The sequence below is a fragment of the Mustela lutreola genome, chromosome 8, assembly GCF_030435805.1.
Source record: "Mustela lutreola isolate mMusLut2 chromosome 8, mMusLut2.pri, whole genome shotgun sequence".
NCBI lineage: Eukaryota > Metazoa > Chordata > Mammalia > Carnivora > Mustelidae > Mustela > Mustela lutreola.
In genome coordinates this window covers 123953243-123974865 of record NC_081297.1, presented here as the reverse complement: position 1 = coordinate 123974865, position 21623 = coordinate 123953243, and the positions used below count along the sequence as shown (strand labels likewise).

Sequence of the window (21623 nt, the reverse complement as noted above, 5' to 3'; positions counted from 1 at the left end):
ACTAAATCAATACTTCCTAAAGGGGCAATGGCTTTGTAAAAAAAACAGCCACACAACTGGGTGACATGAAGCACCTCCAGGATAAAAGAATCCTGTAGACAAATTCCTTCTTTATCTCTTACTGGATCTGTGAATATCTTTGATTCAGACTCATAGGGGTGTGGCCATCTTGAGTTATTGAATTCATGAAGGTCAGGACACAAAAGATTTTTTTTTTCATTCTTCAGTGCATTAACTTGCCAACCACATGGTCTTAAATGACAGACACCAACGAAGACAAAGAATCTTATTTTTAAATGGAGCAGAAGAGGTTGAAAGATAACTATGTCAAGCATCCAAAGAGCCATCCCCCCACTTTTCTTAATAAAGAATGCACTCAATTCCAGCATATTTAGGGAACAGTGCCCTTGCTTAACAAATTGACGTCACACCAGCCCAGTGTCCGCTCCCAGGCTTTATTCCTGGCAGTTCAATGAGTGCGGTATTTCAACTGGAGAACGTGCAAAGAACAAAAACAAAGGGTGTTTTTTAAAAAAATGTAATCCCTTCCGAGAAAACATGAAGGGACAATCACTTCTTCACGTGGATTGTCCCCTGGATTCAAAACTGTGCAACCAAAGACAGTTTCAGAGGGACAGATGGTCCTGGCCGTTAAGAGGGAAGGGGGCGGGAAAAGGAATAAATGAACACACTGTTTTCTGTATCAGCAAACAAAAGCGAAGGGCAAACAATAGGAATGAGCCAGCCACCATTGAATCAGAGAGTACCGCTAAACATACCTTGACTTTCTTAACACAGGGAGATCTACTTCTTCCTTAGCCAGTCTGTGCACATGCACAGAGACTCCTGCCTGCCTGCCCACCCTTGAACCTAAGGATGCTGCTTCTCCCAGAGGAACTGCGTTTTGGCCGGGTGCACGCAGCCCTCCCTGCGACTTGACAATGCCACTCGTGAAAACCAGTAAGGGACTGCTGAATGAGGTCGAGGACGTGCATCGCACTGGTTTCCTTCGGTCGAATCGCACATTTGGACGGGTGTGGTCAAGTGCACAGGGCACGCAAGGACCTTGCTTCCCCTCCGGGCTGTGGGGGATGGGGCTGTGGGGGATGGAGCCATGGGTTGTGGGATGGCGCCCGGTGGGTGGGGAAAATCCATTTGAACGCTGCTGTCTCCTGCGTGGGGCTGAGGCCTGCCAGCTTTTGTTTACTCCTTCTTACACAAGAAGATCGCAGCTGTTTCTTTCCGTAAAAAGGAGGAGAAGAATATAGCCATCTACCTCATATTTTCCCCTCCTCCAAATGTGTGGGGAGCCCAACAGCTGTCTTTGCCAGTCCTGCCACTCAGGATTGGATAGCTCTACATGAGCAAGAGTGGAGTGGGGACGCTGAGATTGCTGGCTGGCGTGAGGTGGCAGGTGGGAAGGAGCCGGTCTCCTAATGGGCTCACGTGGTGTGCTCCTGCGGGGATTGAATCAAAAAAGAAAAAAAAAAAAAAAAAAGCATTTAAAGGAGGCAATGAAGGGAAGTTGAATACACACGTCTTGCATTTCATACTTACAGATCTGAATGGCCGTGAAGCATGAATTCACTGGCTGTTAGTACTGGAAGGGATTTGAAAGGTCCTCTTGTCTGGGAGTTTTCAAATTATTTTTAGCAGCGGACTTTTTTTTTTTTTTGGCCCGAGCACATCTTAGCCCAGGAGTATCATATCATAAACGGAAATACCTACATAGAACACGCAGGAACATCAGTGGGAAAAGTGGGATCTAAGAAATGCAGCTCTGGGAACACATGGACTCGGCACTGGGAACACAATAGGAGTGGTGGGGACTGTGGCAAACTGGTTGGGCCTGTTTGGGGTGTGCCAGCTGCCACCCCCTTCCAGCATACTGCCACCTGTGCCAGGTGGGGACCCATTCACCCATTCATCCCTTTAATTAATTCATTCATTTCCTAAGTCCTTACTACATACCACGTAGAGTTTTATGCATACATAAAATGGATAAGATCCCTGTTCTCGGAATGCTTATATTCCAAGGTAAGAGGCAGTTAATAAAAAGGGAAATGCATAAAAATGTATGTATTTGTAAGTTGTGAAATACCCCAAGAAGAAAAGTAAAGCAGGGTAAGGGATAGGAAGTAACTGAGAAAGGAGGCATTAAAGAGAACTATCTGGAAGGGACTTTTAAGGGAATGCATTATAGCAGAGAATTAAGTGATGGGAAGAAATGACCCGTGTGAGGATCTGGGGGTATGGCGGGGTGGGGAACATCCCAGAGAATAAAAAAGGAGAGGGTGGGCATTCTGAGGCAAACATTGCTTTTACCCACCACCCCTTCTAACTGAGGACCATTTGGAAGTCTGCCCCGGTTCAAACTCTTCTGTGTACCTTAGACAGGAGACCAGAGAGGTAAAGATGCTTGTCCAAGGCTACACAGGGAGGCACTGGGACTGGAGCCCAGATATTTCAGCTTCCATCCAGTCCAGTGCTCTTTTTCCTATCAAATGTGTGCACTCATCATTTTCTTTCATGCCCCAAGAATGGGGTAGTCTTGAGTCGACATGACTAAGGCTTAAATGACTAATGAACAACAACGCAAAAAGTATCAATTTCCAGTTGGGAATTCAAGGAAATATCTAACTTTTCCTAGAAGTCTGTCCTAATTAACCTAGTCAATTTCTACCCTGGGGTATAATTCTAGGTTGTGTAGCCTTACCATCTTTCTGTGCTTTTTACAAATATGATTAATATTTAAGTCATTTACTCTTATCCAATAAATTAAATCCCACAGCAACCAAAGAGTGTAGAATACAGAAAAAAAAAAAAAAATCCAAGTTACCGGTGAAGAGAACAAAAATTATCAGCTAAGTCTGACCAATTTCAAGAGGCATGTTGATTTTTTTAAAAAATATGCTCAAATTATCCAGTTATCTCACATCCCTAGTTCACTTCCCTCTCAAAAGTTAGGTCAGCTGAGAGATGAAATACTGGTCTTTGATTATCTCTGGGTTCAGAGAACAGAATACAGCAGTTTGCTTCTGCTCAGTCAACCCATTACTAGTTCTCCAATTAGCCAGACATTAAAGTCAGGTAAAAAAAAGAATATTGACCTATCAGAATGGATAAAACATTATGGCGGGCTCCTCCTTCTCCCACTTTCCTCCTCTGCCTGAGGCTACAGCCACAACGGGGATGGCTTCCATCTGTGTTAAAGGAACACGACTTACAGATTGGCTCCAAGACAAAAAAATGCACCTTCATCTTCTGCAACAGGTATAAAATGTACCCCGATAATAACCTACAACTTCTCTCTTCGTTTCTTAAATACAAATAAAATTTGCTTTTCATTCATATTTCATTACAAAAAATACATATAGGTTGAAAAATCAGAGAGAAGCTCACTCAAAAGAATCTTTTGTATTTAGTTTTCCCTTCTAGTCGGTAGATGTGAAAGGCAGTGTCATGTCCCACTCATTGAAATCTTTCAAAATGCCATTAGACTTTTCCGAATCTTCTAGATAACATGAAAGGAAATCAATAGAGATCCTCCCAGGTGAAAGGAGTTTGACTAGTTAGTGTGTCACTCATTTAGTTTAACCAATTAGAAGGCAGTCAGTTGTTAGATATTGGTTATGTTTCATTCTTAGGCATTTATACATGCTTCTGTGGCAGATTTTATTTAGGAAACATCAATAGCAATGGCAATGCCCAAGGAAGAAAAACAACCTATAAAATTAAAGTCTAGGTTTCCCTTTTATTGAAAGTACAGAGGAAAATTATCTTGAGATAAGCATAGACCATTTATGGGACATGTCTCAGAAATATTTATTTTTTTTTCTATGTGTGCTTTGGGTTGATGCTGATTTAGTTAAATCTCTGAATTATTTTATTAAGCATTTAATTTAGTGGGTATCTACAGTAGGGGAGGTAGGAAAACGTGGGTATAATTTATACAGTTGTTTACAGTGTTCATAGAGATTGGACTAACCCATAAACTAACATAAGTGTCATCAAGTATAAAATTTGTGTTATGAAAATTATAAAGGGCTAAAATAACTAGGGAAGAGTTTATGGAAAATGAAGTTTGGATTGGGTCTGAAATCATAGGTTAGGATTGGATTTGTGGAGAGAAAAGAAACCTGGCAAAGAGACAAGCATGACAAAGCCACAAGGCAGTAGCAAGCCTGCCCAGTACATGAAGGAAGGGGGTTGGGAAATGACAAGATCGGAGTAGAGAGGATGCCTGACAGATACTAGTAAGGCATACTGGGGAGAAACTTGGATCCTGGGAAGAGAAACTTGTGTTGTTCTAAGAGGCACTAGAGAAACCTTGCTTGGTTTCTCTAGCTTGGAGCTAGAGATGCTGGTGGTGATAATGCAGAAAAAAAATGTGAGGGACATAGGATCAAAATTTCAAAAATCACTTGGAAGCTTACTGCAACATTCCTGCATAAATGGCCCCCAAAGGGTGGTAACAAAAAGAAAAGAGGTCTAAAGAAGAACGTGGCATGATGCTTGACTCCGTCCTACATTTATTCACAGAGATGGATTGGATGCCTCTCTGTGCTATAGATATAAATGCACAATACCATCTCTCCCCTATGGGTTGTAAAGTCTAGAAGACTGTGATCAGGACTGAGGTTGAGAACCCGTATGTGGGTCTTTTAGGAAAGTGGTATGTCAAATGACTCTTGCAGAAAGTGAGACCAGACAAATAAAATACTCAAGTCCTTGGGCTATTCTTTTATCCTTAGTGAGCCTGGTCATCCTGTAGGAAAACAACCAAGGAGTGAGATAATGCTTGGTCAGCCTGCATGTCCATCAGCCTTGGCAATGGCTAAAGGTTGACCTCTGAACTCCCAAAACCCCACTCCCAAGTGCCAGCGATCTTTTCAGTATCAAAACTGGTGGGAAAAACTCTGGACCAGTACTCATATGTCTCCTGACTGGAGTCTTGACTCTGACACTTGCTTAGTAGTATGATCTTGGGAAGTCATTTATACTTTCAAAAATCTCATTCGGTTTCTTCATTTTTGAAGCTGAACTAAGACCAGTTTCCTGGCAAACTCAGAGGATTGTCAGGAGGATCGAGGGAGAAATACTTATTAAGGTCACTAGAGTGCTATGATGATGGTGGGCCCCGAAGAGAGTGAAGAAGACCACTTGCCCTGTTCTGGTTATCAGGGAGTGATTTTTTTAAAAAAGATATGTAAGAATCATTCTTATGCTAGGAATTTTAAGCCTTGATCTAAAGAAACAACTCTGGTCTAGTGATGTGTTAGTTAAATGTTTTTGCTGGGGAATGTCTTTTTTAGCTCCAAATGAAAATTTGCATAAATCTTCAACATATGAGACAGAGAAAACAGGGAATCATTTTTAGCATAAAGATTTTTTAAAATAATTTTTAAAATTTACTTGTTAGGAAACCCATTGATGGAAATAATGAAATTGTTTCGAGTAACATGAAATTAGAGATGGAATCATATCCACTTCAACCTCCAATTTCATATTTTTTTATTTTGGTTGCAGTATCAAGACAATTGTCATTCACATAGATAAGTAGCTAAAAATGGCAATAATTAGCTTTATCAGTTTACCTTGAATTCTCTGCAAAATCTTTAAATAAACAGAACAGGAAAAGCTTTGCTTCAATGTCTGAGCACAAAAAAAGTTAACAGACAGGAAATGTTAATACAAAGAGGAAGAAAAAAGGTTAAATTTGGTACACACTGCTTGGGTATAAGTTTTGTTTTATTAATGTGTTTTAAATAGTAAAATGTTTCAACAGCAATTGTTTGGATCAAATACCTGTGGAACTGTTAAAAGAACTCTCTGGAACCTTAAGCGTCTACAGAATTGTGTTTGAAGCTGGCCATGGGCATTGAGCACAGGATACTGTTCTAAGCACTGTGTTTTATTTCTTAGTTCTGGTAATCACTGTATGAGGTGGAGGAGACCCTGAGACTCATGAAAGTTGAGTGACTTTGCATAGAGTGCACAGTTGGAAAATAGCTCAGGCAAGATTCAAACCCAGGTTGTTTGAATCCAGGGTCTTAAGCCCCGGAGGAGGAGAATGGATTTATCTCTGGCTATGCAACTTAGTAGTCAAGCAGTTTCAGTTTTCGCACCAATCAATTACATATCTGTTGTGAAGCTTAGTTATGACACTATCTGAAAACCTGTGCATTTAGTAGGTGTTTAATAGATGTTTGCTGAGACTGAATTTACCCTATGGCTGACTCACAAAACCAGCTACACAGAATCCCTTAATATGGCGGTTGACAAACTACAGCCACAATATCTGGCCTGCAGCCTAATCTTATAAATAAAGTTTTATTATAACACACCTATTCGTGTATATTTCTGTATTGTTCATGTAGTTGTGACAGAGATTGTGTGACTCACAAAGTCTGAAATAGTCACTCTCTGGCCTTTTACAGGAAAACTGTGCCCATCCTTAGTCTGATATAATGACTATATTTTCTCTCAATGTCTTGAAACATGGAACCATCTCAGATAGCAATTCAGGTGCCTACAGTTGAAGTGGGGGATGGGTCCTCACTCATGCACCTGCATGTGGTCGGGACTGGTGAGGTTGTTTTGGGCAAGTAAGTGCTCTCTGTGCTACCATACTTTCCCTGCTCAGTCTACCAATACATCTCGGTCTGCATCAACATGTTTTTAGCGTGTTTTATATATTGTAAAACATAGCTATGTTTGGGTGCCTGGGTGGCTCAGTGGGTTAAGCTTCTGCCTTTGGCTTGGGTCATTATCTCAGGGTCCTGGGATTGGGCACCGCATCTCTGCTATCTGCTCAGCAGGGAACCGGCTTCCCCCTCTCTCTCTGTCTGCCTCTCTGCCATTTGTGATCTCTGTCTGTCAAATAAATAAATAAAATCTTTAAAAAGCAAACAAACAAAAAACATAGCTATGTTTATTGGAGAGATTTTTTTAAAAAGATGGGATTAAGAAATCAAGCTACTGATAGCTTAGAAATAATTGTTGGCAAAATTCAGGAATTTTTTTTTTTTTAAAGAAAAAGTTGGGCTATTCTCCATCATAAATGAACACCAAACAAAGAAATAGTATTACATTGGGTGTTACTTAAGTTAAATAAAGGAATTATTTCCTTTGGGTTTAAATTGTTGTTTGTGGAATTTCTTAAGGAACACAGAATTGGAGGGAAGTAGAGAAGCAATACAGGCTCTGCATCTCATTCTACAAAGTGGGCAGGATGCTTTTGGTCAAAAAAATTCCATATTATCTTAGTTAATCAGATCACATTGACAGTTTCAAACCTCATCTTCCATTTCTATACCTATTTGAAGCTGACTAGGAAGTGAACATTAGCAGAAGAGATTCTATGTTTCACAAAAGCTCAGTAATCACTCCCCTACCTACAACCTCAGTGACTTGTGTCTGTGGGTGGTTTCCCCTACCTATAGAAGTATATTTGTGTTTAGAATATAAGGCTATAATAGTGATTTTTAAGCATATAAGGCAACAACTAAAAACTTGGGGAAAAATTCCTTTCATTCATTCATTCTACAAATATATATTGAGCGCTAATGATGGACTAGCCACTGGTCATACATGACATCCAACTCAGACATGTTAGCAGTGCTGATGGAGCTGGGGAGGACAGATAAGAGGCACCACTTATTTATTTTTTTTTTCAAATTTTGATAAGCATAAAGAAAATGAACAGGGTGAAGTGATAGAGAAAAGCATAGTTAAAAACAATGGGAAGTGACTATGGTGGTTGTGGAGGGTAGGCAGGAAGAAGGATCTGGCTGGATGTGCAAAGGCCCTGAGACATGAACAATCTTGGGATAATCAGTGAATTGAAAAGATGACTGTGCTTGGACAGAGTGGAATTAGATGAGGTTGGAGAATGAATGAAAGATCTCCCAACCTATTTCAAGACAGAAGAACAAGTTAAGGTTTTGTATTTTTTTAAATTAAAATATTGCTTGACTTACTATAAGAAAGACTGATACAAGAAAGCTTGTCTGGATGAACTTTTGATGTCCCTTCTAAGTGACATTATTTCTCATCTATTTATCGTTGAAATCTCCAGCTAAGGGAAAGGTAGTGATTGTGTAATATGACACACCCTTTTGTGGATAATTATATAATGCCACTAGGGTAAAAGCATTTAGAGAGAGGAGGTAATTTCACTCTTTTCAGCCTGGAATTTTTAGTAGATGAAGACAAAACATTTTCGGCTGTCTCCAATACATTGTCATCTCTGCAGAGAATCCGATTACTCCCCTTTCTCCCTTTTACAAAAGATTCATGTCTCAATTTATCACACTAAATAAAAACATTTATGTAAACTTTGCAAACTGCATTCCTGAGAAACCAGCAGAACCAAAAGGCAATAATTAATGCAGGATTCATGTATATATGTGTTATATTTAACTTGTTGCAATGCCACACATGGTGTTGCAATTTATGATGCTATCATAGTGAACTTGACAGGGAATTATAACTTCTGAGATGTTAGGATTTTGCAGATGATAATTTACGACACTATCTCTACATATAAAAATATGATCTCAGCAGGTATCCCAGGCCACGTTGCAATTTAGAGGAGTCTGAATAGAGTGATAAAATTATGATGATGATAATTATTAGAATGAAAGCCAGCTATCACTAAGCAACTGGACAGAACAGAGAAGTCTGGATTAATGATGCTTTAGAGCCAAGGAAGGAAATTGGTTCCTTCTGCATTATGGGTCACTCAACTTTGAAGGGCTTGGTTGTGAAATATGAGATGATAGCATGTATCCCATTAATATCACTTACCTTCAGAGAGGATCAATACAGAAATGGGAAAGGTAGAGTTTCAAGTTCTATAGTTTCCACCTGCAATTTCACTAGTAAATGGAAAAGCCGGGATTGATTACTTAGAAGATTAAACTATTACTGCAAAGCTGTTATGGTGAGTAGATTATATGTCTTTTGTAAGCATGCTATTCTGGGGGAGCACGTGTGATGTCTTGGAAAGAGCAAGATGAAGAGCCAGAAGACTTGATCTGCTCACTGCAGATTAGTATGACTTTGGACAAGTCACTTGATCTCTTCGTCAACTTCCTCATCAGTAAAATGAAGCCAGAATATATTACTTCTTTTGCCTACTTCACTAGAGTTTTTCAGTCAAAAGAGAACATTGGGTTATCTGTGAAACACTATACTTTTGCACTAATCATTATGTATTGTTTTTCAGTGGAAATTAGGAGATTACTCGATGGTCACTGTAATGTATGTGCCTTGTCACACTTTTGGGACCCAAGGGACATCTGTACCTTAGGGGGTGCCACATTGAGGGAGAGGGGTTGTCGATGTACTTTACCTTTTTAATTACCCTTGGTCTCAAAACAAACAAATGAATTCTATCATTCTTCCTTTTGCTGAAGATCCTAAGCTGTGATTTGGAGAATAGAACATTTACAAAGAGAATAAAACAATTAGGTAGGCTTCAATCAGTAAAGACTCTTTGGTACTCTCACTCAACGGTTAGAAAAATTATAAATATCACTGCCTATTGGACATCTCTTCTGGATATCTCACAGATACTCAGCATGTCTACAACTGAATTTATTTCTCTTCCCTTTCATAATGAACAATATGATCATCTCTATTATTGCCAAACCCAGCAACTTGGGAGTTAGTTCAAATTTTTCTTCTAGTTCAACTCCCACAGTACACCCAACATTAACCCCCTAAATTCCATTTCCTTAATTTATTGAGGAAACATACATTCCATTCTATTAGTGTTGCCTCTGCCTTGATTCTGATCCTTATTTTTCACAGCAGAATTACAATAATAGTTTCCTAACTGTTCTCCTTTGTCTAGTACCCGCTCTTATATATAAACCATCCTCTTCAGAAATGGCAGACTAACTTTCTAAATTAGAGATTTGACCAAATTATTCTCCTGTTAAGAATTTGGTAATGCTTCCCAGGGCTTCCAAGTCACAGTATCTCATCAGATATGATTTTGTTTTCTGCCCCCCCCCATATCTATCCTCAATCAAGCCTCATTAGCCATACCCTGAAGCATGTCCTCTGTTTTGTCAATATCATACTGTTTCATGCTTCTAGACTTTCACATATGATGCTGTCATAGCTTGGGAAATTCTTTTCCCCCTTCTATGCCTGGCTAACCATTGTTTAGTCTTCAAATTTCAGCTCTATTGCATCTCTTTCTAAAAGACTTCTTGTTGTCTATTCATTTTATTGTCACTTCCCTGGGCTCTGAGAATGCCCTGTGTACATCGTTACTGTATTCATCAATCCCAATTAATCCTAATCTTAATGTTTTCCTGTGTATCACTAGATTCAAATACTGATGGGGTCATAACCTGGTACTCATTAATTCAACTTCTTCCGAATGGATGAATCAGCCCATTTAATACGGTGGCCATGTCAGAAGAGTAGAGTCATACCCTGACTGGGTGGAATGAGACAAGGGGAGCCAAACTCTAAAGTCATTTCCTGCGAAGGCATTGGAGTGACAATTTAAGGACGCAAAAGGGAACAAACTGAAAAAGAATGAGAAGGAAGAAGACCAGAAAAGTTCAGGATAAATCTTATAAAAATAGTTTCTAGCCAAGGGTTGACATGCCCACTAGTTATGGGAGCACCCTCAAAGTTATAAGATTACAGAGGACACTACGGTATTTTGCATTGTTTGAGAGAAAAGGAATAGTCAGTGCAAAGGCAAGAGTGTTTAAAGAACATTTAAAAAGGCCAGTTTGGCAGGAGCAGAGTGAGTGAGGGTGTTGGGCACTGAATTGCGTCCCTTCAAATATCACATATTGCAACCCTAACCTTCAGCATATCAGAATGTCACTGCATCTGGAGACAGGGCCTTTTAAGAGATGATTAGGTTAAAATGAGGCCATGAGGATGGGCTCTGATCTTGTCTGACTGGTATCCTGACAAGAAGAGAAAATTTGGACATACACCGCACGGAAGGAAAAATCACATGAAGAGTACTGCAAAAAGGTGGACACCTACCAGCCAAGAAGGAACACCTCAGAAGAAACAAAACCCATTGGCACTTTGATTTTGGGTTTCCAGCTTCCAGAACTGTGAGAAAATAAAGTTCTGTTGTTTCAGACACCCATTCTGTGTTATTCTGTTACGGTGCCCTAGCAAATTAATACAGAGGGGAAGAGTAGTAGATCTGGTCAGCAAAATAACAGGAGTTTGAGCAGAGGGTGTGGGGGAAAATTGTGCTGTGGGGCTCTGTAGGTCATTGTAAGGAGTTAAGATGGATATTATCATCTGACTTTTACCTTCATGGAGATTGGGAACTGACCAGGAGTCACACTGATAAGGCATTCAAAGTTGTCAACTGTGTAGGCGAGAAGGATATTGGGGATGCTTCCTTCCTTTCATTTAACACCTGTAAATAAATGAGATCCAAAGTGATAAAACAGGATCCCAAAGTGACCTGCCCAAGATGACAGAGTAATTGTGTATAAGAATAAGAATCAGGCATCCTGTACCCTTTACTACTTTGTGCTTGGAGAGAAATGCATTTGGCTCCTCAAGTAAAGAATATTATGCAAGTTCAATTGCATAATATTTGGGGAAGGTTGGATGTATTTGTGTGAGCATATATTAACACTCGAGTGAGTTATGGTAGGAAGGGAATATTCTGTGATACTCTCAGCTGCCCATCCATGTCTCTGTGACTCAAGGACACATAGCTTAAAAGACTGGCAGGAACAAGTGGAAATTATTCATGGGCTCTAGTCACAGACTGTGTTTCCACAGATGTCCTTCATGGTGGATCATTTCATTGATAGAATAATTTTCAGAGATGACAATAGCAATGGCTAACCTCTAAACTATTCTCCAACAGGCTAGGAAAATGAGGATTTCTGATTTTAAGTTAATAAAGATTTTGTGTATGTGAGTGTATGTATATACATATATGTATACATACACAACATATGTAATTTGTATAATACATATATGACATGTACATATATATGTATATGTACTCTATCATATATATATTATATATGTTATATATTTCTATATACAATAGAGAAATATCAAACAAAGATAATAAAATATGTTTAACTGCATAAATATGCTTAATTAAGTCTGAAGAATGTTACATAGAGGTCTGAGTTTAAATCCTAATTCTGGTTCTTAACTAACTACATGAACTTGGAAGCATTAATGAACCTCATCAAGGTTCAATTTCCTCATCTGAAAAATAGGATCATAATCTTATTATTATCTAGCTCATAGGGTTGTGACCAGATTAGAGCAGATACTGGGCATCAGTCTCTTAAGATAATGCCTGGGTCACAGTAAGTGTTCAATTAGGGTAGCTTATTTTCATTAATTTTTTTTTTTCTCTTCTGCTTGCCTTGGTTTTAATTTCCTCTTCTTTTTCTAGTTTCCTAAGATGGAAGCTAAGATCATTGATTTGATCTTTCTTCCTTTCTAATGTAGACATTTGATGCTATATTTTCCCTAAGAACTGGCCCCATTAGTTTCACTCCACAAATTTGATATATTGTTTTTATTTTCATTCAGACCAAAACACTTTCTAGTATTTTTTTGTGATTTTTCTCTTTCATCCATGGGTCAATTTCCAAATATTTGGAGAGTTTTACAGGTATATATTTCTGGTATTGAGTTCTAGCTTGAATTTCTTATGGCCAGAGAACATATTTTGTATAATGTTAATCCCCTTAAATGTATTGAGAATTGTTTTATGGCTCATAATAATGTCTACTTTATTTTATTGGATGCTCTATATGCCCTTGAGAATAACATGTATTCTGATATTGTTGGATGGAGTACTCTATAAATGCTAATTAGGTCAGCTATTGTTCTAGTGGCCAAGTATTCTGTATATTCACTGATTTACTCTCTACTTTTGCTATCACTTACTGAGAGTAAAGAGTTGAAATTTCCAACTATAATTATTGGAACCATAAAATGTCACTCCAGAATTTCTTTGATTAGAGTTTGCATGGTGTATCTTTTTGCCATTCTTTTTTTTTTAATTATTAAAATCTATTTGTTAAGTGGTATCTTTCAGGCATCATACAGTTGGCTATTGCTTTTTTATCCAATCCAATAATATCAGTCATTTCATTCAAGTATCTAGACCTTTTACAATCAATGTAGTTATTGATATTATTGGTTTTAAATCTTCCATATTGCTATTTGCTATTTGTTTATCTTTTCTTATTTATTCTCTCCATTATTTTTTTGTATCAGGTGAGTATTTTTATTATTGTTTCATTTTTACTATTGGATGATTAGCTATAACTTTTAACTTTTTTTAGCAGTTGCACTGAGGTTTACATTATATATTTTTAACTTCTCACAATTTGCCATTAAGTAACATTACAACACGTCACACATAATATAGGAACCTTACGGCATTGCATATGTGCAATTCTTGTTTGATCCTTTCTGTTTTGTTGCCAAACTTTTCACTTCTATTTACAACATAAAATTCAGAATTCACTGCTTTTATTTATTTACTTATTTTTTTTGAAGAGCTGCATGTCTTCTAAAGTGGCTGGAAAAGACGGAAAAAAAATCTGTTCTATACTGACCCAAATTTTATCTATTTCTGGTGCTCTTTATTCCTTTATGTAAACCCAAATTTCTGCCTTTTGTCATTTTTTATCTGTCTAGAGAATTTTCTTTAATATTTGTACAAGTGAACATTTGCTGGTAATGAATGCTCTCCCCTTTTGTTTGTCTGAAATTTTTATGTGGCTTAAATTTGGAAAGATATTTTTACTTTTTAAAGAACTCTTGATTGGTGTTTTGTTTTGTTTTGTTTTTGTCTTTCGGTATTTTAGATGTTTCTCTGACCTCTTTTGATTTGAACAGTTTCTGATGAGAAGTATGCCTTCATCCTTTTGTTCTTTTTTATGTAATTTGTCTTTTCCTCTTAGTTGCTTCCAAGATTTTGTCTTTAACACTGTCCCCCCCCAAGCTCATTATGATTTTTTTAAAAAAGATTTTATTTATTTATTTGACAGAGAGAGAAAGAGAGATCACAAGTAGGCAGAGAGGCAGGCAGAGAGAGAGGGGGAAGCAGGCTACCTGAGGAGCAGAGAGCCTGACATGGGGCTTGATTCCAGGACCCTGAGATCATGACCTGAGTGGAAGGCAGAAACTTTAACACACTGAGCCACCCAGGCACCCCTCATTATGATTTTTTAAACTTTTTTGTAAAGATTGTTATTTTCTGCTGAAGATTCATTGAACTTCTTGGATGGTTGGGTTTATTTTTTGCAATTTAAATCAAATATTGTAATTTTCAATTTCAATTTTTTTTAAGATTTTATTTATTTGACAGACAGAGATCACAAGTAGGCAGAGAAGCAGGCAGAGAGAGAGAGGAGGAAGCAGGCTCCCCGCTGAGCAGAGAGCCCAATGCAGGGCTCAATCCCATGAGCCCGAGACCATGACCTGAGCCGAAGGCAGAGGCTTTAACCCACTGAGCCACCCAGGCGCCCCTCAATTTCAATTTTAATATTTCAAATATTCTGCTCCCCTCTTCATCTCCTGGAACTTTAATTTCATGTATTTTATACACAATATTGTCCCATATCTCACTGATTTCTTGTTTGTTTTCATCAGTCTTTCTGTTTGTTTTAGATTTCTTTTTGCTCTATGTTCAAATTCACTGATATTTTCTTTTATAGTGTCTAATCTGCTATTAATCCATCTAATGGATTTTTTTTACATCATATACTATATTTTTCTTTTCTAGGAATTCCATTTGGGTGTTTTTATCTTTAAAATTTCCCCTTATCATGCTCTTTTTCCCCCTACCTTATTTAACATTTAAAGAATATTTATATAAGATATTTTTACATACATGCCTGCTGGTTCCATCATTTTGGCGTGTTTTTGTATTCTTTGATTTATTCCTGGATTTATTAATTGTGTTGTATTTTTGAATTAATATTAGATTATTTTTTTCCTGACATATGATTAGGTTACTTGGAAACAGTTGGATCCTATCCTGTAAGCTTTGTTAGAGTGGGTCTAGAGCAGTCTCCTTAAGCTATGGTTAATTTGCCCCATTAATGAGATAGTGCCCCACTGAGGATTCTACCCAGTGTTCACTGAACTATGACATATTTTCATTCTTGCTTTCAGGATAACAAACTAATCTCAGCCCTGTGTGAGCTTAAGGGGTTTGCCACCTACCCCTTTCTTGTATTTATTTCCCCAGTTTTAGTTAGTTGCTTCCCCTGAATGTGCAGATCATAACTCAGCCAATAATGTGAGGAAACCCTTCTCTGTATCTCTAGAGTGCAGCTTTCCTGTGCACAACTTTCTTCTTTTTGCTACTCACCCTTCAGAGACTAGCCTCCTGTATCCCTAAACTTCCATCTCTATCTCCTCAACTTATCAAGTCTGATGAACTACACTTGTGTCCCCTCTTGCCTGTGCTACAGCTGGAAACTTCCTATATACCAGTTAGCTGGTGAAATCACAGGGCTTTTAGGATGAACAACTTTCTTGATTTAGTCAGGACTATTTCACTTTTAGCACTGAAAGTCTCATGTTCTGGGAACTCTCTAAGTTCCAGGCAAACAAAGATGGTTGGTCACTCCTAGTCACATTGTTGCTTTCTTTATTTGGGAGATTGCAGTCCTGTACTAACTTTGGGTCAATATCTGAAAACTGTGGGACACACACACACACACATTTCGATATTCTAATTGTTTCAAGTTGTTCCTGTTTCTCTGTTTTGGTCAGAAGCGGAAACCCTGATTTATTTGGGGGTTCACTTATTCTTTTATGTGAAAAATTGGAGAAGACAGAAACAAAATTGGAAAGACCAGTTGAGACCTATATTATTATGGTCTTAGATGATGATGGCTTAGACACAAATAGTGATATATGTGATGGTTATTGGTGGAAGGAGTTGAGCTATATTTGAGATATATGTTAAGTAGGACAAGGTCCTAAAAAAATCGATGAAATACTTTTTCTAAACTTACTTTGATAATCCAAATAATTGTAAACCCAATTACTGTGATTCAGCATATATTCTTTGATCTTGCCCACAAGGTTTCATAGGTAAGATCCCTAGGAATAAGGACCCATGCTCACTGGGCAGAGAATCTGGTAGTTGGTGAAAAACTTGGCAGAAAGGAGTCAGCAATTCATAGATGATGTAGAGTAAGAGGTTGCACTTCAGGGCATAGTAGTTGTAGTAGTTGGCATATTTGGGTCTCTCCCAGGAATGGAAATTCCCATGAAGTTTGTTGTCACCAAGGGAAGAGGAAATATGTGTCTAGGCCCAGTGGGCCATGTCCTTTGACATCTGATAGGTTCACAGCTACCTGGGCACAAAGTCTCTGCTAATCCTTATGCAGATGTTGGGCATCATGAAACTTTACCGAGGATCCAGGAAAAAAAATTATTTATATCCTCCATGTTTTCTTTCACATACTTCATCAAGATTTAGATGCTCTAATTAATTGAATGCAGACCGACTTTTTGGGAATGGAGAAAAGTGATAGCCTAAGAAATACCCATATGGGAACGTCTCGTGGGATAACACAAGATTACATATAACTCTAACCTCTGTGGAAATGCCTCACAGGAAGGCCAAACAAATTCAATTGGCTGATGTCAGATCTTTCCTGAGTGAGCAGAGGAAAAAAATGTGGGGATTGGATGTCTGATACAGGGGAAGGAATCAAATCAAGGGAGAAAAGAGAAAAGAGGTGACTTTCTCAGGGGTTTTCATCCTCAACTGAAACTGACCAAGGAGAGAGAGAAAAAGTGACCAAATTTTTTTTTTTTCATGCTTTGTTGTGAATGCATATTTTTATTATGTTTTATAAAAATAAATCTCTCTTATAAGGCAACTTCGTGCTCAGGTGATTCATACATTTGTGTTAACAAATAGCTTTTCAGTGACAGAAATCTGGAAAAATGTCATAGAACAGGTCTCTCCAAAGAAAATTCTAGAGAACGAGGGACTGAAATAAGCAGATTAGAATATAAGATCTTCAGGGAAGGAACCACATCTGATATATTGAACTAACTGCCAACACTCAACCCTCATGCCTGCACATGGTAGGTGTTCAACATATATTACTGAATAAAAGCTAAATTTTGAGAAATAAAAACATTGCATGGGCAAATGACTTTGGAAATGCTATATCCAACCCCCTTTTTTCATATTTTTTTATTAACTTCTTTTCAGCATAACAGAATTCATTGTTTATGCACCATACCCAGTGCTTCATGCCATATGTGTCCTCCGTAATACCCACCACCTGGCTTCTCCAACCTCCCACCTCCTGCCCCTTCAAAACCCTCAGATTGTTTTTCAGAGTCTATAGTCTCTCATGGTTCATCTCCCCTTCCAATTTCCCTCAACTCCCTTCTTCTCTCCATCTCCCTATGTCCTCCATGTTATTTGTTATGCTCCAACAAATAAGTGAAACCATATGATAATTGACTCTCTCTGCTTGACTTATTTCACTCAGCATAATCTCTTCCAGTCCCATTCATGTTGATACAAAAGTTGGGTATTCATCCTTTCTGATGGAGGCATAATACTCCATAGTGTATATGGACTACATCTTCCTTATCCATTTGTCTGTTGAAGGGCAGAGATAGAAACTAGAGATACAGTAGAACGTATCAATGAAACTAAAGCTGGTTTTTTGAAAGAATCAATAAGATCGATAAACCATTGGCCACACCAATCCAAAAGAAAAGATAGAAGGCTCAAATTAATAAAATTATGAATGAAAAGGGAGAGATCATAACTAACACCAAGGAAATAGAAACAATCATCAGAAGTTATTATCAGTAAGTTATTATCAGTTATTATCAATAAGTTAAACAACCTAGATGAAATGGATGCATTCCTGGAAAACTATAAACTCCCAAAATTGAACCAGGAAGAAATTGACCACTTGAATAGACCGATATCTAGTAACGAGATTGAAGCAGTGATCAAAAACCTCCCAAAACACAAGAGCCGGGGACCTGATGGATTGGATTCCCTGGGGAATTCTACCAAATTTTCAAAGAAGAAATAACACCTATTCTCCTGAAGCTGTTTCAAAATATTGAAACAGAAGGAAAACTTCCAGACTCTTTTTATGAAGCCAGCATTACCCTGATCCCCAAACCAGGCAAAGACCCCATCAAAAAGGAGAATTTCAGACCAATACTGATGAATATGGACGCTAAGATTCTCAACAAGATCCTAGCAAATAGGATCCAACAGCACATTAAAAAGATTATCTACCATGTTCAGGTGGGATTCATCCCTGGGCTGCAAGGATGGTTCAACATTTGCAAATCAATCAATGTGATAGAACAAATCAATAAAAGAAGAGAGAAGAACCACATGATCTTCTCAATTGATGCAGAAAAAGCATTTGACAAAATACAGCATCCCTTCCTGATTAAAACACTTCAAAGTATAGGGATAGAGGGAAAATTCCTGAACTTCATAAAATCTATCTATGAAAAACCCACACCAAACCCCCTTTTTTGGTAAATTCACAACACATATTAACCTAGTAAAGATTCCTAAAAGACCTACAGTAAGAAAACCTATTTATTTTTTTGAATAAACTAGTTTTTCACCAGTATCTTTGACTATAGAAATGTTGTTTTAGGGAATATCTGTTAGAATCCTGCAGAAATTTTTCTGTAATCCAATATATCTTTAAGGAGGCAAAGCTAATTATAAAGATAAGAATTTGAAGAGATAACTGTGACATCATATTGCATCCTTGTTATGTTGAATCCTTACCACAAAAATACTTTCTATATTCAAGTAAAACTGGTTTATTGTCTGAGCTGGACTTGGAATGTAGTAAGTAGAAAGCCATTTTTATTTTGCTTCTGCCCCTTTGAACCTGATATTCACCTCTAACCCCCAGGTTCCACTAACCAATATAACTCTGGAAAGTTCTCCATTGGCTTTTCTGATTACCAACAGGTAGTAAATTAAAACAAAACAAACCCTTCAAACCCCACTTTTTTTCAAGGTAGTGAATAATCTGGTGCAGTAGAAAGTCTAATCCATATGAACGTTAGCTGTTTCCTCTCACAGCTCGGTTATCACTCATGTTGGATGTCTGGGCCTAGGAGAAGGAGCCAGGTTGATTTTCTTACTTTCTTTTCTTCATATGGTTGCCATATTCCCTACCTGTGATTTCTGTTTTCTTCAGAGACAGGGAAAGTTGGTCAAGCAAGGGGAAGATGGAAAGGTGGAATAAACTTTGCTCGTGTTATTATAATCAGTCATGGTCCTCTGAATAGTGGACATCCCAACTGACTTTGCTCTCATGGGACATTTGGTGAGTCTCTTTTTTGAAGATACCTCCCTTTGTCTACTTTGTAGGGCATCTCTTAATCACTGTTCCGCTGACTTCAGTTAAGCCTTCTCAGCCTAGCCAGTTATGACCTCTTCATTCTCTTGGCTTCTAGTGGTACATCCCCTCAAATGGGGTCATATCACCCTTTTACACAATCTCTTATAAAATGACCCAATTTACCATTCTGATGTAGGTTCCCACCAAATTCTGAAGTGCTAATTATTCCCAACCTATCTTGGTCCTGGACTGAAAAAGGAGTAGTTCATGTCACAGTCCATGTGTTTTCAAATATGAGTTAGACATCAGTTCCTATGTCTCATACAGTCCTGAAGACATATATCAACCTCTGCGAGTGGTTCCACTATCTTTCTCTTTTGGTTTGGATTAAGGAAGAAATACATCTACTGGCATTGAGAATGAGGATGGGGACACTTACTATTGGTTATGGCTTCCAAATAATCTTCAGTGTCAGCTTCTTTAAAGTTGCACTTGAGGGGTGGTGACTGCCAAGGTGATAACATGGGTAGAACCACTTCCATAACCTCTTAGCAGGTCTCTTCATATGTAAGCTGCCACCTAGCTTTGTGAGGCTCCTTAGCACCAACTTTATTGGGCCTCTTCTGAAGCACCTAGACAAGAGAAAATGCCCCATTTAATAAACGCCCCATCTTCCCATTGCAGATGACTTAATATACTCAATCCACATGAATATCTCTTATGAGAAATGAGCAAGAGGAAACAAAGATGAAATAAGAACGAGTCAGGAGGCTTAATCATGTTTTCTTTTTAAAATAATGCATAAAGCCTACAAAATAAGAAAGAAAAAAAATGGAAAGTGTTAGTTTTATGCACCAATTATGAGCTTCATATGGTGAGTTTTACAGCCATTAGAATGTGGACAGAGATTGAATTTCACTTGTAAGAGGATCACTTTGCTCTACTGCCCAGTTCACGACCATCAGGCAACAAATTAATTTACCATATAAATACTTATCTCTGCTGGGCTTGCTCTTGTCCTCTGGCTTTTATTTGTGTTTGACATTTACAACAATACCTTTGTTTGCCTAGCCATCTCCTGTTGTCAACAGTGGTTCCAAGTGATCCCAAAGCTATTAAGGCCACCAGAAATGCTACTAGAGTGAGGAGTCCCAGGTAAAAAAAAAAAAAAAAGAAAAGAAAAGAAAAAGAAAAGGAAAGAAAAGAAAAGAAAAGAAAAGAAAAGAAAGGAAAAGAAAAGAAAAAGAAAAGATGGTTAATATGGAATGTCAACTCTCTGACCCACATTCAGGCATCTCATCTTAGGTAGAAGAGACATGGAAAGTAAATTGCCAGACTGTGGTATGCTTGGCTTTGCCTACTCACTGCCTCTTTATAAGTTGATTAGTGTCCATTATTTAAAAACCAAGAGTTTTAAGGACGTAATTCTAACTGTTTCATTTCTTTTGAAAGCTCAGCTACTCAGGCAATAATGGCCTGTGTCTCTTCATGGCAGGCAGCTGGGGCTGGGTAGCAGAAGATAGCTTTAGAGCAAACCTATACTTCCCAGTTGGCCCATAAGCCTCGGCCACTGGTGTTCTTGCCTGGTGCCTACAGACAGAGTTGTAGATGCCTCCTATTGTCCAAGTTTGGAGAAATCTTTCAAACCTTAGCCCTGTGCATTTTCAAAGGCAGGCTATTCCAACTTACCCCAAAGAGACTTCTTTGATCTGAATGGCTCAAACAATCCCTTAACCCCCAGATTGTTTAAAAGGTTATTTGATTTCTCTCTTCTATTCTCTGCCAGCCCATTCTCCCCCCCAGAGAGTTTGTTCTGTTCTTTTGCTTTAAAAAGGAAAACAAAGTGTGACTACACATCTATTCTCCAAAGACCATAGCTCTTCGAGGCTGTGAGCCAGATGCCTGATTTGTTTTCCATCCAGTGCTGTACATACAGAAAAAGTCACCGACACAAGGCCATTCTGCCTTTGACCTTCCTAGGGCTGAATGCACAGCTAGTCAACACTGGAGCTGAAAATAGAACCCAGGACTTTCAAATCATTGTTCTGCTCGCTGGGCCGTGCTTCCTCCCATAAGAACTTGGTTAAACAACGTCCTGTTTTGCAAAAGCAGAAATCATAATATACTATCAGAAACTATACATGGAAGAAACACAGGTCTCACTCTCGGGAAAGACAGCATGGTAGGATAAAAGAAGTGTGAATTCATTTCTAGCACTGCAGCTTATAGATTGGATACACTCAAGAA

The 21623-nt window shown here is 38.3% G+C and overlaps 1 long non-coding RNA gene across 1 annotated transcript; it reads right to left on the bottom strand.

Annotated features, from left to right (window-relative positions):
• Positions 1-1071: 1071 nt before the first annotated feature.
• On the bottom strand, positions 1072-21151 carry LOC131837999 (uncharacterized). Its single transcript, XR_009356404.1, has 3 exons — positions 21066-21151; positions 19816-20008; positions 1072-1457 (listed from the first exon to the last, which is right to left on the bottom strand). It is a non-coding gene; the product is annotated as an uncharacterized LOC131837999 (long non-coding RNA).
• Positions 21152-21623: the final 472 nt, after the last annotated feature.